The 14,557-nt window shown below is 39.7% G+C and overlaps 1 pseudogene; it reads right to left on the bottom strand.

Moving 5' to 3' along the window:
- Window positions 1–301: 301 nt before the first annotated feature.
- LOC115872446 lies at window positions 302–424 on the bottom strand (annotated as a pseudogene).
- Window positions 425–14,557: the final 14,133 nt, after the last annotated feature.

Genomic DNA, 14,557 nt, shown 5'->3' on the forward strand with positions numbered 1-14,557 from the left:
TTTCACAGCTATCTGGAATAAGGTGCATCTCAGTCACCATATTGTCAAAGTAATTAGCATTAGACTAAGCAAAGGTTCACTTCTTAGAGATGTGGATCTTCTGGTGCCCAGGCAACTTGCAGTTGACCCTGTGTAAAGTCTCAATAACATGCTCTGTGTTTGGAAGCTTTATCTTTATTCATTTTATCCAATGTATATGCTAGCCACAGTGACTTGTGGTTTTCTGAAGGCACCCCACACCCCAATTTGGAGCGTGGACAGCAGAAATGAACAAGATCAGAGACATCAAGAGGCAGGAAAGGGATGTCTCTAAGGTCCCTTATGGTGACCTACACATGCCACCAGGCTGTAACACTACCAAGGAGGCTGCTGTATTCAGCCTTTGCACACAGGCAAGGAGGACAGTTGGGTTAATTGGTTGCGTGTTATAAATTCGCACTTATGTTGGCTGATGGTTCCCTGCATTTTAATGTATTTGTTCCTTCCTGTCTCTCTTTATTTCTCTTTGAATAAATCCTCTTCATCCCATTTTAAGTTCTCAGATCTTTTTTGGTTGTATTTTCTTTACCCCTGTGGCATTTCCTGTGTAGAATCCTTTTTGATATAATCTGATTTGGAATTTAGCCATCTTTGTTATCTTTTTTTTTGTTGCCATCTTTGTTATCTTAATGTATTATTTAAAAAGACAAGTGGGACTGAGTTTTATATTTCTTTATTAACAATCTTTCTGATGACTTTGAGACTGCATGAATTGGATGATTTCCAGTTACTACTACCAGCTGTTCTGAAAGGGATCACATTGGAAGGTCTAGGATAAAGTAGGAGGAAAGTGTAAAAAGAAAACAACCCTACAATCACTAAAAAGACCAGGTTTCCAGGTCGGAAAGAGATTGGTAGAACCCTAAAAAGAGCTGCCTTTAGGCATCTTTTAGGGCTAGAACTGAACCCACCCCTCTGGCTTAATTTTCAGCCAAGAAATAGAGAGGTCTATACGGGGAACCATAACACTAGGGAGGCATGCACTCTTTACAATAACCCACCATCTCAGATTGAAAAGGCAACATTTACTCAAAGACAAAGTTCAGGTGGTTTAGTGAGATGAGGTGTAGTTTATTTTTTGTTGAAGTCTCTGTTAATATAACCCTTCTAGCCATACTTCCTTAAGAAATGTATTATAATCCTGAACTCTGTGGGTATAATCCTATTTTACAGGCGTTCTCTATCACAGGTTTAAGGTGGGATTTATCTTTAGTACATGTAACCTTATTACAGAGTCTGACTAAAGTCACTGTATTTGTTTCCTTTGGAGTATGGTCTGTTGAAAGACAAAACCACACATCACCCATCCAAGCCATTCCTCTGTGTGTAAGAGCCATCTCAGAGCAGGAACACACTGGGAGAAATCCCAGGACTATCAGACGAAGGGTACGTTTGAGGTCTCTGTCTGAAATGGTGGAGGCCGAGACCACAGACCCCAGACACTCTAGGACAGTGCAAAGGACTCAGGCCAAGGCCAGAGGCTGAGGCAAGGCCAAGGCCATGAAGCAGAACAGAGGAGCAGCATGTAAGGCAAAGTGACCAGCAGGCTTCCTGGTACACTGAGTCAGCGGGGGAGGAACCACGTCCCTGAAAGGCTGAGAACCTGTTGCTGACTGAGGAGAGGTGCTACTGTGAACCAATGATTATATCTTTATTGGTTATCCATCCTGACTTGTGATATCCTGTTATTTTCCCTAATAAACTCTTGTAATTGTGAGTTTTGTGTGTCCATTGCAATAAATTGGCAAGCTCCCATAGAAGTAGAGTACTGTGGGAGGAAAGGCTGCGATCAGAATAGGGACAGGAAGATGAAGGGCAGAGGCATGTCTGGCCTCTGCCTCATGGCAGCAGGGACGCCAGAGGAGATCAGATATGGCCGCCAGCCCCATGTCACTTTACACAGTTAGGAAAGCAGAAGGCATGGGAATGTTAACTGCATGGAAGAAGCAGAATACATGGTGTTTCCCTGTGGGGACTGCAATTAAGGACATGAAACAAAATGTGTCTAATTTTTGAATGAAAAACTAATTTGTTCTGTAAAAATTTGCCCAATTTACAAAAAAGAGTTTTAAGGAAAAAATTTTTATGATCATTGTATTGGGGGCTCGTACAACTCATCACAATCCATACATCCATCCATTGTATGTCAAGCACATTTGTATATTTGTTGCCCTCATCACTCTCAAAACTTTTTCTTTCTACTTGAGTCCTTGGTATCAGCTCCTCATTTTTTCCTCCCCGCTCCCCTCTCCCTAGAAATTTTATGTTGAAAGAGCAAATAAGCCAATAAATCCAATTGCTGTTTGTTGTTTGCTTTTTCCTTTTTTTTTTCACTTGATTTAGGAAAGGCTGTTCATTAGATATTCTTTTTGGTGCAAAATGTTTTATGGATTGTCTTTGCCACTTATTACCTTTTTATCATTTTAAAACTTTTTATTGTAAATTAAATAAAGTTTTACAAAACATCATCAATTTTACATTCAATAATTTATACACGCTTTGTTTCAACTCATTGATGCAGACACCCCAATGTCCTATCACTTATCCCATCTCCTGTCTGTGTTTCCTGCTTCCATTCCTAACCGCTTTCCTGTGACTCTGCACTTTGTCCCTGGGCAAATGCTACCCTTTTGTGCTCCATGGTGGATTATTCTAAGGCATGAGTTCTATTCCAGACATGAAGGTAAAAAAGGGCTATAGTCTTGGGGGCCCCACCTGTCTCAATCACATTATTTAGTTTGGCTTCTTTTATGATTTTGTCGATATCTCTTTCTTATGCTGTACTAGCTTCCAACCAGATAGAGACCAAACCACCTCTCTTTACCCTTATCTCAATGTATTTCTGATATTTCTTGGAGCAACATAGAACAGGTATCAATCGGGGTAGATTTTGTGCTAAGATAACGTATGTGAATTTTTCAAACTTGGCTCAGTTATAAAAAACAGCAACAAAAGCAATAAAAACAAAACTAATTGTAAAACACACACACACAATGCCTCACTACCATCAAAAAAAGATTTCCAAACCAATTCTGACTCATGGCAGCCCTAGGAACCTAACACAAGGAGAGGCCCTGCTCTGGATGTAGGCCGACTCTGTTCTGTTGGTTAGTGCTACAGTACAATAAATCGATTAAGGGGCCTCTTCTATCCATAGTCTCTGTAACTCTCACCAAGTGAGCCTTTCCGACGGGCCTACATTTGCTTTTTAGGGTTTAAGGATTAACCGTAAACCAAAAGTTAACTGTAAAAAAAGGCTTGCACACTGCAAGGAAAAACATTGACTTTTTCCCCCCCTAGAAAGTTGTTTTACAGCATGGAAAATCTGTCCCATATGGCTAGAAAAGAGTATTCATGAACAAACTAATTACCTTATATACTTGTGGATAAGCCCAGTTTTCCAGCACATTTTTAATGCAGCTTTTGTGGTAAAATTAGGTGCCTAGGCTGATATTCGTATTGGCTTATACTCAAGTTTTCATGGTACATCTCAATTAAATGAAAGGATGGTAGGCTGTTCTGGTTTAAATTTAAAGAGAGCTCATAGCTGCAGGTAGGTAGAAGGCCCTATTTTTATAAGCTACTTTTAAAAAGAAAACTTCCTTTTTCTTGGCAAAGAATACAATTCGTTTTTACATGTACAGTTCAGTGATATTGATTACATCCTTTGCGTTATGCAACCGTTTCCACCTTTCTAAGTGCGCTCCTCCCCGGTTAACATGAATTCACTGCCCTCTAGACTTTCTGTCCAATCTTTCAAGTTGATCCTTGCTGTTTACTAACCCTGACTTGTGGTATCCTGTTACCTTCCCTAAGACACCTCCATAAAGGTGAGTTTTGTGTGGCCACTGCAACAAATTAGCAACCCCCCTAGAAGTAGAGTACTGTGGGAGAAAGGGTTGGTGTGAGAAGAAAGGTAGAGGGTGGAGGCATGTCTGACCTCTGCTTTGTGGCAATGGGCCTTGGGTTTGTGTGGTGCTGGATTCTCCTCCTCCCTTGTGCAGCAAGAAGGGGTCAGATTTGGTCTCAGAATCACTTACTCAGTGCACCAATTCTTTTTTGGTATCAGCTCAATTCCACTCACTGTACTCCACTCATAGCTAGGCAGCTGTGGGTTTCTGAGACCGTAACTATTTACGGGAGTAGAAAGTCCAGTCTTCCTCCAGCAGAGCTCTGCTGGTGGTTTTGAACTGCCAACCATGCGGATCGTAGCCCAATGTGTAACCACTACACCACCAGGGTTCTGTATATTCCTTCCATCTTCTTTTATTGCCTCTTATATCATTTAATATTTTGCCCATGCACTACTTCAATATCACAACGTGAGACAACATTTTTCTTCAAGTTCAATTAAGGAAAAAAAAATCCTTGTCTTAGGTAAAACCACTGATAACCTTTGGTCTCTAAGTATTTGTCTATTTTTGTTTTTTCCTTTAAGTGAGATTATACAATGTTTGTCCTATCATGGTTGACTTATGTTCAAGAGAGAGTTTTATATAAAGTTTAAGTGCACATCAATAAAACATCCCAACCCAGTGCTGCCCAAACCCACAAGTCCAACAGTGTCCCATATGTCCAATCCATGAAGTCCTCCTCCATCTCACGAAACACACGCAATGACGATGACTGTAGGAGGAAAGTCGAATCAGTGAGTGTGTAAGCATCTCAGCATTGGCCGGGGTCTCCACACGGAAGCTCCAGCACCCAGGGCTGCATCGGGGTAGGTCCATGCGGCTTCTCCTCAGGGATGTCTTGCAGGAAGTGAACCTTGCCAGCTGAAGCAGGGAACTGGCTAAGGCAGCTGCACCCTCATCCAACTATCAGAAAGCAAGAGACCCGAGAACTAGAAAGGTGAGGGTCACCGAGCCATTTATTCCTCTGCCCTTCAATTAACCCCACAGGTGTTTATCAGCCAGGTTGGCACAACAAACTGACAACCTCAACTTATTTCACTCAGCATAATGTCTTCCAGCACCATCAAAATTGTAGCATGTATCAAGAAATAATTTCTCTTACTAGTGAAGTAGTGTTCTGTTGTATGTATATACTAAATTTTTGTTTAGATATTTATTCATTTGATGGACATTTTAGTTGTTTGCATCATTTGGCTATTGTAAAAATGCTGCCATACACATTGGTGTACATGTATCTACTTAACTGTTTTCAAGTGATTTGCGTATATATTTAAGAGTGTAGAGGAATGGCGGGGTCACATGAGAGTTTTATGTTTATGTTTTCTAAGGATCTGTTATATTATTTTCCACAATAGCTGTACCCTCCAGCATTTCTACCATCAATGGATAATTATTCCAATTTTCCCATGTCTTCCAAGTGTTATTTTCTATTTGTTTTTGTTTGTTTGTTTGTTTTTCATCTTACTATTCCTAGTGGGAATGAAATGGTATTTCCTTATGATTTTGATTTTAATCTCTCTGATACCTAATCTATTCAGGAGCTGCGTGGCCATTTGAATATGCTCTTTGGTGAAATGTTAATTCAAGTCCTTTGCCCATTTTATGGAATCCACTAAATGTCAGTGAGTTAGTGGGGGAGAGAAGGAGACCTAGTAACTTGGTTGTTAACTGAGAGGTAAGCAGTTTAAACCCACCAGCTGCACCAGGCCAGAAAGACATGACACTGTTTCCAACCAGATGATAGCCTGGAAATCCTGGGCGTGCTTCTGCTCTGTCTTAGATTCCTCACAAGTCGGAATTTACTTAGAAGTAACTGACATGAAGTAAAGAGAGAGTAGAGTGACCCCAAAATTCCCAAACTCCCTGCCATTGAGTCAATCCTGACTCACAGTTGATCCCCCTGGGGGTTTCCAAGACTGTAACTGTTTTCTGGAGTAGAAAGCCAAGTGTTTCTCCTTGTGGAATTGTTAGTGGTTTCAAACTGCCAACCCTGCAAGTCACAGACCAATGTGTAACCGCTACACCACCAGGGCTCCGAGCTAAAGAGAGGGTGTAGACTATTTTTTGATGGTGTGATCTTTAAAAAAGGCCTAACTGGGGAGGCGACGATTGAGGTGAGATTCCTCAAAGAGATGGAAAGGCCACCTTTTGATGTGGGAGGATGGTTCTACATTGGATCATCCATAATAAAGTGTGGAAACATTACATTATGGTTTATGTTTGAGTAGTCTCTATAATATCATTTTATCTGATCATATAACCACTTTCTAAAATGGATCCCAAACCAAACTCACTGTCATCAAGTTGATGCTGACTCATAGCAACACACACACACGCACGCACGCACGCACGCACGCACGCACGCACGCACGCACACGCCACCATGTGGGTTTCTGAGGCTGTAATTGTGCACTGGAGTAGACAGCCTCGTCTTTCTCCTGCGTAGTGGCTAGTGGTTGTGAACTGCTAATCTTGCGGATCACAGTCCAACACAACCACTACAAAACCAGGGATCCTTTAAAATGATAGGAAGAGAAATATTGCCTATTTTTAATAAGCAAAAAGTGTGAATAATCCAGAATAATGATGTGCCTTTCCTAGTTCCCAAAATAAGCTAGAGTTAGACCTGAGGTTCAAACTTCACTTCCTTCTTCCCACCATCATCCTTGTGTTAGACAGGGTTCTCTAGAGAGATAAAACCAAATTGCTGATAATTTAATATATTTATTTATAAAGATAATTAGATATATAACAAGGAATGAACTGTTGAATCATATACAGTTAAATATATAATACAAGAAAGAAATAGTTAAATTATAAAGCACTACAAATGGCTCAATTCAACTCACTGCCGTGAGAGAGATGTGAGAGACTAGCAGTCCTTCCAGTCCAATCTGCTGCCAGATCTTCTTCTATTTATAGAGAGAGCTAGGCTATGTCAGCACAGCAGCCAATCAGAAGGCAGGTCACCAACTGCCAGTCCCCAGCTCCAGCGATGTCTCAAAAGGACCTCAACTGACAGCGACACAGTCCACAGGCTAGGCGTCCCACAGCTCGTGTAGCCTTTAAATTGAGGCACAGGACAAGCAAGGCAGCCGCACACTGGTCCGATGATCACAGAGCGAGAGACAAGAAAGGGGAGACTCACCAAGGCATTTATCTCTCAGCCCTTCAGTTAATCCCGCTTGTGTTTATCGACCAGGCTGGCACAATGAACTATTTGTCCTCTTCCATGCTGTTTGCGGGGGGCACTTGCTCTTTTGTTCTCAGGCTTCACTTCCAGAAGAAAAAAATCCATGTCATGATTACAGGTAGGGAAAAAACAACTAACCCAAACACATTTTAACCAGTTGCGGTTAAGTTGCCTTGATTTGTGGTGACTGGTAGTCTTTTTTTTTTTTAATACTTTTATTGGGGGCTCTTATATCTCTTATCACAACCCATACATTCATCCAATGTGTCAAGCACATTTGCACATATGCTGCCATCATCATTTTCAAAGCATTCTCTTCCCACTTGGGCCCCTGATATCAGCTCCCCATTTCTTCCCTCTCCCTCCCCTGTCTGCCCTCCCTCATGAAACCTTGATAAATTATAGATTATTATTTTCATGACTGGCAGTCTTTTAATAACGAAAAGTTTTTTTTTTAATATTTTTGAGTGTTAACGCTGAGTTTTAATCTAAGGATTTTATGCTTTAGTTTGCACATTTAGCTCCTTACTCCATTTTGAACCTGTTTGAGTCGTGGATCTTGTTTCGTTTTTTCTGCATGTAAAAGCCAATTTTCCCAACACCAGCTACCTCTCTACTTGTCTATCTATCTACATCTATTCAAACCAAAATTCTCACGTTTATAAGTTATCTAATGCCTTTATGTGGAAGCATACAAACAAAGGAAGAAACCAGTTGTTTCCCAATATTCGTATAATTCCTCATATTGTGGTGGCGTTTTAATTTTGCTGTGCTAGAATGGCAAGGAAGCCATGGGGAGCTCACCTCCTCTGGCTTCCCTATTGCCAGAAAGCAGGGCTCAGATATACCTTTAACCTCTGTTCTGATACCTATCATTTCTCCTATGTCACTTTACTTCTATGCGGGGTTTGGTAATTCATTGCAGTAACTACACAGATTTCATGGACAATGTTCATGATTGAGGGATTTTATTAGGGAAGTTAATAGGTTACCTTCAGCCAGGATCCATAAACACTCAGGACAGAGTCAACGGTCCTCAGCAGCCGGTCTTCTCAGCCAGCAACCAAGTCTCTCATCAGCTCTCAGCTTCTCAATCTCTCAAGCCAGGAAACCAGCTGACCTATCCTCTGTCTCACAGTCCCTTGTTCTTGGGCCAGATGTGGAGAAGTACTCCACAGTCTCGGCACAGCTCTTCTGAATCTCTGTGCCGCAGTCTCTGGAACATCTGGTCTCGTTGGCCTGTAATCTTCAGACCGAGATCTTGGACTTGCTCTTCCAAATGGTCCTGAAATTTCTCTCTTTGTCCCAGATGACTCTTATACACTAAGGAATGACCTTGAGGGAGATGTGGTTTGTCTTTTAGCTCATCAGACTTCAAGGAAACAAAGGATGAGACGATGTCATAGGTCACATTCTTAGTAGATTCTAAAAATACCCCAAAGGAAGCAAAGGGTGTGACTTGGTTCATTCCCTCTACTAAAGTCAGATGTGTAGCCCACCGTAATCCTGTCCATTACAATAGTAGAGAAAGCCCTCCAAAATGGGATCATCATAGCCACAAATGTGGAGTCCAGAATTATATCACATAAGAAGTTATGGCTAGAAGGGCCATATTCATTGACTACATCTCAAGAATATTAGTGACCTTAGGTAAAAAGGTATGCCATCTGTGTCAGTCTGGGTACTTTAGAGAAACAAATCCACAGAAACTCATGTGTAAGAGAGAGTTTTATATAAAGGTTAAGTGCACATCAACAAAAATTCCCAACCCAGTGCTGCCCAAGTCCGCAAGTTCAACATTAACCCATATGTCGGACACCAATCCACAAAGTCCTCCTCCATCTCACAAAACAGACACAATGACACTGACTGCAGGAGGAAAGCTGAGTCAGTGAATGTGTAAGCATCTCAGCATTGGCAGGGGTCTCCACACAGGTGCTCCAGCACCCAGGGCTGCATCGGGGTAGGTCCATGTGGCTTCTCCTCAGGAATGTCTGGCAGGAAGTGAGCCTTGCCAGCTGAAGCAGGGAACTGCTAAGGCAGCTGCACCCTGGTCCGACCATCAGCAACCAAGAGACCTGAGCACTAGAAAGGCAAGGCTCACTGAGCCATTTATCTCTCCACCCTTCAACTAATCCCACATGTGTTTATCAGCCAGGTTGGCACAATAAACTTTGACTATTTCACCATCACATGTGTAACTCCTTATAGACGCAACTTGGTGTTCCTCCAATGCTACTTCTTAGAGTTATTCCATTTAAATTCACAAGGGAGCGGGGTGATTTTTTATGTTTCTTGGCTAGGAATCTCTCGATCCTGAAAGTCTTCTGAGAAGACACATTAAGGATGGAACGCAGTCACACTCATTGTAATGGCAGAGAGCGAGAAAGGGTCCCAACACCCTTTGAAGAGATCTTCTTTTTCCAACCTTGTTAAAAATTAGTTGATGATAGACATGTGGGTTTACTTCTGGACTTTCATGTATATTCCATTGGTCTACTGTTATTGTCTATGTCTATTGTTATACTAATATCGGGCTAATTTGATTACTAAAGCTGTATAATATATTTTAACATGAAAAGGTGTGAGTTCTCATACCCTGCCACTTTTGGAGTTCATAGGCCAGGAGTTTTCTTGAACAGCAACTTTCAAATGTCACCCCAGTACCCATTAAGCACATAGCCACCATGGAAGGAAGCCTATATACACTAAATAGGAAAATAAAGGTTTTTGTGAAATCTCAAATCTTTGGGAATGCTTTTTCATTTTTCTTCACACAAAGGAGACTCATGCTCAGCAGTCTTAAATCACTTATTAAATAAAGAAATAATCCTTATATTATTGCTTTGAGCTAACCCAATGGTTTAGTGTTAAAATTATAACTTTAAGATTTTTTTAAAAAAATCAGAATGGTCCCTATATGTATATAGAATAACTGTATGTTTAAAATTCTGTGATTTTTATTTTTAAAATCCTGCTTACCCTAGTATATGGAAATTGTTCTAATTGTTTATTAGAAAAGGAACAGTAAATCTGTTTTATACATTTTAAAAGATTGTTTCAAAGCACACAGACAAATAAATAAAGAAAGAAGAATGCATAACCTAGATCATATGTAGCCCACAAATCTTAGATATTAACTACTTGGTTCCTAACCAAAAAAAATTGCAACCTCTTAGTCAAGAATTGTCAAGGTTTTGAAATTTAATTCTACTTAGAAGCTAACAAGATAGTTTGCCGCACTTTCATAATTACTGACTGTAGATTCCAGACTCCTGGATCAATAATAAAGGATTATATGACTGAAAGCAGTAGCCAGAGTATTAGCATGTTAGCACTAGTTCTCTGAGCCCAGTTCTCAGAGGGAGACACGGAGGACCAGTTGATACCAGTACACATAGGAGGGAAAGTCAAAGGTCTAGATTTTTTTGTGTGCAAACGTCATACATATAGTAAAATAGAATCAAATCAATTCTACTCACTTGGGGATGAACATTTTACACAGTAGATAGGCTGTGGTTGCTTTGGCTGATTTAGTCACCTCTCTGGAAGGACTATTTTCAGAAGTTGTTCAAGATCAGGAAATGGATAATCCTTATAGTCTGTTACACTCAGCAAGCATGTCCATGGTTTACTGCCTCTGTCCAGAATGTATGCCTAGTGGTATTTGTCTGCAGGGAATTAGCAGAAAGGAAGCTTTCACTAAAGCTCAGTTGAGACCCTTGTTGATTGTGACTGGAGCCCTGTACTTTGTGGTGTCATGACTCTGCTAGCGAGTGTACTCGGTCACAGAGACAGTAGGACAGCATAGACCTGGCCCTGTGGGTTTCCAAGACTGGAACGCCTTCTGGGCGTTGGAAGCCTTGTCTTTCTCCCAGGATTTCCAATTGCTAACCTGGCAGTTAGCAGCCCAATTCGGAACCACTACACTACTAGGGTGCAGACTTTGGGTGTAGACATTTTCAATCACCTTGGTTAAGGCCACCATGCCCACAGTGGGGGAGTAAGTTTATACTGAATGAACTGCGATATTTAGTTGGGGCCTCTCAAACTAAATTTTATTTTCTTAGGGCAAGTCCTCTGAAAACTTTGGTGATTTAATTGAATTTGTGTTGTTTCTCGGGGAGAACATTTTCTGGCCTCCTAACATTCTCTCCTCTGGTCTGTTTATTTATCTACTTACCTATATAATAAAAGGAGTCCATAGCGGCGTATTTATTTAAGTCTATATTGAGCTGGTACTGGGAGTGGAGTAGTTCAGAAGGTCTCAGACCAAAACTCTTTGAACAAACTTTGTTTCCAGTTTCCACTTTAAAGTATTTTCAGGACTTTCCTCTTAGTCTTCACTTTATGACCACACTTTATTTTAGTTTCATCTGTGTCAGATCACGAGGTTTTTCTAAACTGTGTTTAGTAATGATTCAGACATAAAGTTGCATAATTACTATCTTTGAGTGTTGAGTACTAGACAGGGTCTTTTTGATCTAAAATGTTGACTCTTCAGTGCCTCAAAGCTGTTTCCATCATAATTTCAAACTATAATGTTAACTTGTATGCTTATTTCTTTGACTGGTGTAATTTTACCAGGGGCCACTTTGGCTACTTTAGAGAAGTGCTCTAGAACAAAAGAGACCTCTGAGGAGGAGGTCATCTTGTATTCCTAAATAATCGATTATGTTGATTAACTGAGGTGATCGCCCCTTCTGTGTGCCATACTTTGAAGATTAATAACCACTGGTTTTTCAATTGTACAGCTAGATATAATTGTTGAGGGTCTAAATTATACTTTAAACCAATTACAATAACACTCTTTGTATGTGTTCATGTCAAAAATAGGTATTTCAGCAGCTGAATTTTCTCTGCTCTCCTGTAGAGAAAACAATTAGCTTTGACCACGATAATTTCAGTTTTGTCTGAAGCCATCTCCTTTTCATTTTGCTCTAGCACTCTTTCTGTTTCTCCCTCTTAGAAAATTCTCAAGATTAATTGATAAAAATAATCATTTAGTCACTATGTGTTCACTGTAGAAATAAACAATCCAAATAAATAGGCACAATAAATCAAAGAAAAGTTATTAAACTCTTTGTGCTTATTTTGTGAACCCTGAAAAGTATATTTACAGACTAGCTTTTGTTACTATAGTTACAAGACATGAAGAAAAGGCCTCAGTTCCCAGATGAAAGAATGTTTGCCGTGATTAATTTCTCATATAAAATAATGTCAATATAAAATTTGGGGGCAGGGTTGAATTTCTCATGACTTAAGCTTTCTAAATCTCCACTGTTGATTTTACAAGTTAAATAGATAGCCATTGTTTTTGTATATGTTTAGATTATATATAAGGGGGCTTCAAACATTTCATGGAAAAATTCCATTATCTTTCAATTCTATTTTTTTAAAGAAAATTTTAATGTCCCCATGTGTGTATATGTAACTGCATTCAAGTGAACAAAATGGTAGTAACAGATGTCTTTTAATTTTTTGAAATTCTTAAATGCCACAACTAATATTTAATATATTAGCTAAAAATTATAATTTCCAGATTTTTAACTAACTTTGAGACCGTAGACACATGATTGGATGAATTAAGAAATACTTTTCTGTTGACAGAATAAATTGTAAGTAAAAAGCAGACACAAAGCTTTGATCAATAGACATAATTTTATTTTACCCTTATGGCACAATGAGTACACACTTGTCTGCTAACTACATGGATTAGTGGTTCACACTCACCAGCTGCACTATAGGAGAAAAGACCTAGGGATTTGTTCCTGCAAAGACTTCAGCCTAGGAAACCCTATAGAGCAGTTCCATTCCGTCCTATAGGGTCACGCTAAACTAAGTCAGAAGTAAGTTGATGCCAAACAGTTACATGCTTATTTTTGGTACCTCAACATTTTGAAAATATATAATGTATATTCATAAAAAGTTAAACAAATATCGATTTCTCTGCCTTCTGGTTTCTTTAGTGTAGAGAAAGGAAAAGACAGTTATTCTATTTAGAGACGAGGAGCCCTGGTATAGCAGTGGTGAAGTACTAGGCTGACAGGTGAAAGATTCGCAGATGGAGCCCACCAGGGTCGCTATAGGAGTAAATCCACTTCCCTTATGAGATGTAGTCACTACGGCTCTCCCAGCCTAAGTCCTTATGTGATGTATTATAATTCTGACTCCATGCTGGTGGCTATTACTCAATTTGGGGGGTTCTTTGTTACAAGATTAAGGTGGGATGAATTAAATTGATTAATTATTTGTGTATTTATATGTTTATGTTTTCCCAAGTACACCTAAAAATAAAGGTACATCAGTAAATCTTTTATTGCAAATAATTAGATGAATATTTTACCAAACAAATAAAATTAGAATCTAGTTGTTTGTTTGTTTTCAATGAAAATAATTTTAAAATTTTGTGCCTAGAGGTTCTTTTTTGGCATCAGACTACTTACCAATCTCAGTGCTTCTTTACATATTCATCAATCATCCCGAGAGATTCCCCTTTACTTGGAGGAAGTGGAAGAAAAGGTGTAATGGTTATCTCAAGGCAATAGTTTCAGTTGTTTAGCCTCCTTTCATGGCTCCAGAACAACTAGATTCAATGGGATTTTGAAATCTATTCTGAATTTTCCCTCTTTTGATCAGCATTCTTTTATAGAATCTTTGATTAAAATGTCCAGTAATGGTTGCCAGGCAGCACATGTTTCTTCTGGCCTTATGGCAAAGGGAAGAGTTGTTCAGGAGGGCAGTCAGTCACACACTCCATTTTTTCTCCTGTCCCGGATTCTCCTTTCTCTGTTGTCCCAATGACTAGGGATCAAGTATTGTATCTCCAGTGGTGGCTTATAGCTTTTGAAATTCCAGGCAATGAACTAGGAGGTAGGGCATAAGCAATAGACATATCACTAGGCCAATTAACTGTGATGTCCTACGAAACCATGATCCTAAACCACAAGCCAAGAAATCAAATCCACGAGGTTTTTGGTTGAAACCAGAAATAGCCCTTTGTGCTTTCTTAAAAACAAACAATCGCTTATCTTAACCAGTAAACAGTGTCTTCCAGGAGCATAATGGTCTTTAAACTTTTATCTATAAAAACAAAAACAAACTCCAACTCACTGCCACTCAGTCGGTTCCAACTCATAAGGACCCTACAGGAGAGAGCAGAACTTCCCCAATGGGTTTCTAACCTTGTCAATTTTCATGGAAGTAGGTTAGAGAGCCTCATCTTTCTCCCTCATGACAGCTAGTGACTCCAAACCGCTTACCTTGCAAGTAGCAGAGGATCAAATTGAATTTATGTTATTAGGATGGTTATAAATGAAAAAAAGAGGGTGAGAATGCTTGCCCAACCCAAAGAATGTAATAGACATCACTGATTATTCATGTAGCTTTCAAAAATAACAACTGTATAGGA

This window comes from Echinops telfairi, unplaced genomic scaffold (genome assembly GCF_000313985.2).
Source record: "Echinops telfairi isolate 266 unplaced genomic scaffold, ASM31398v2 ScPeMD7_7424;HRSCAF=8462, whole genome shotgun sequence".
NCBI lineage: Eukaryota > Metazoa > Chordata > Mammalia > Afrosoricida > Tenrecidae > Echinops > Echinops telfairi.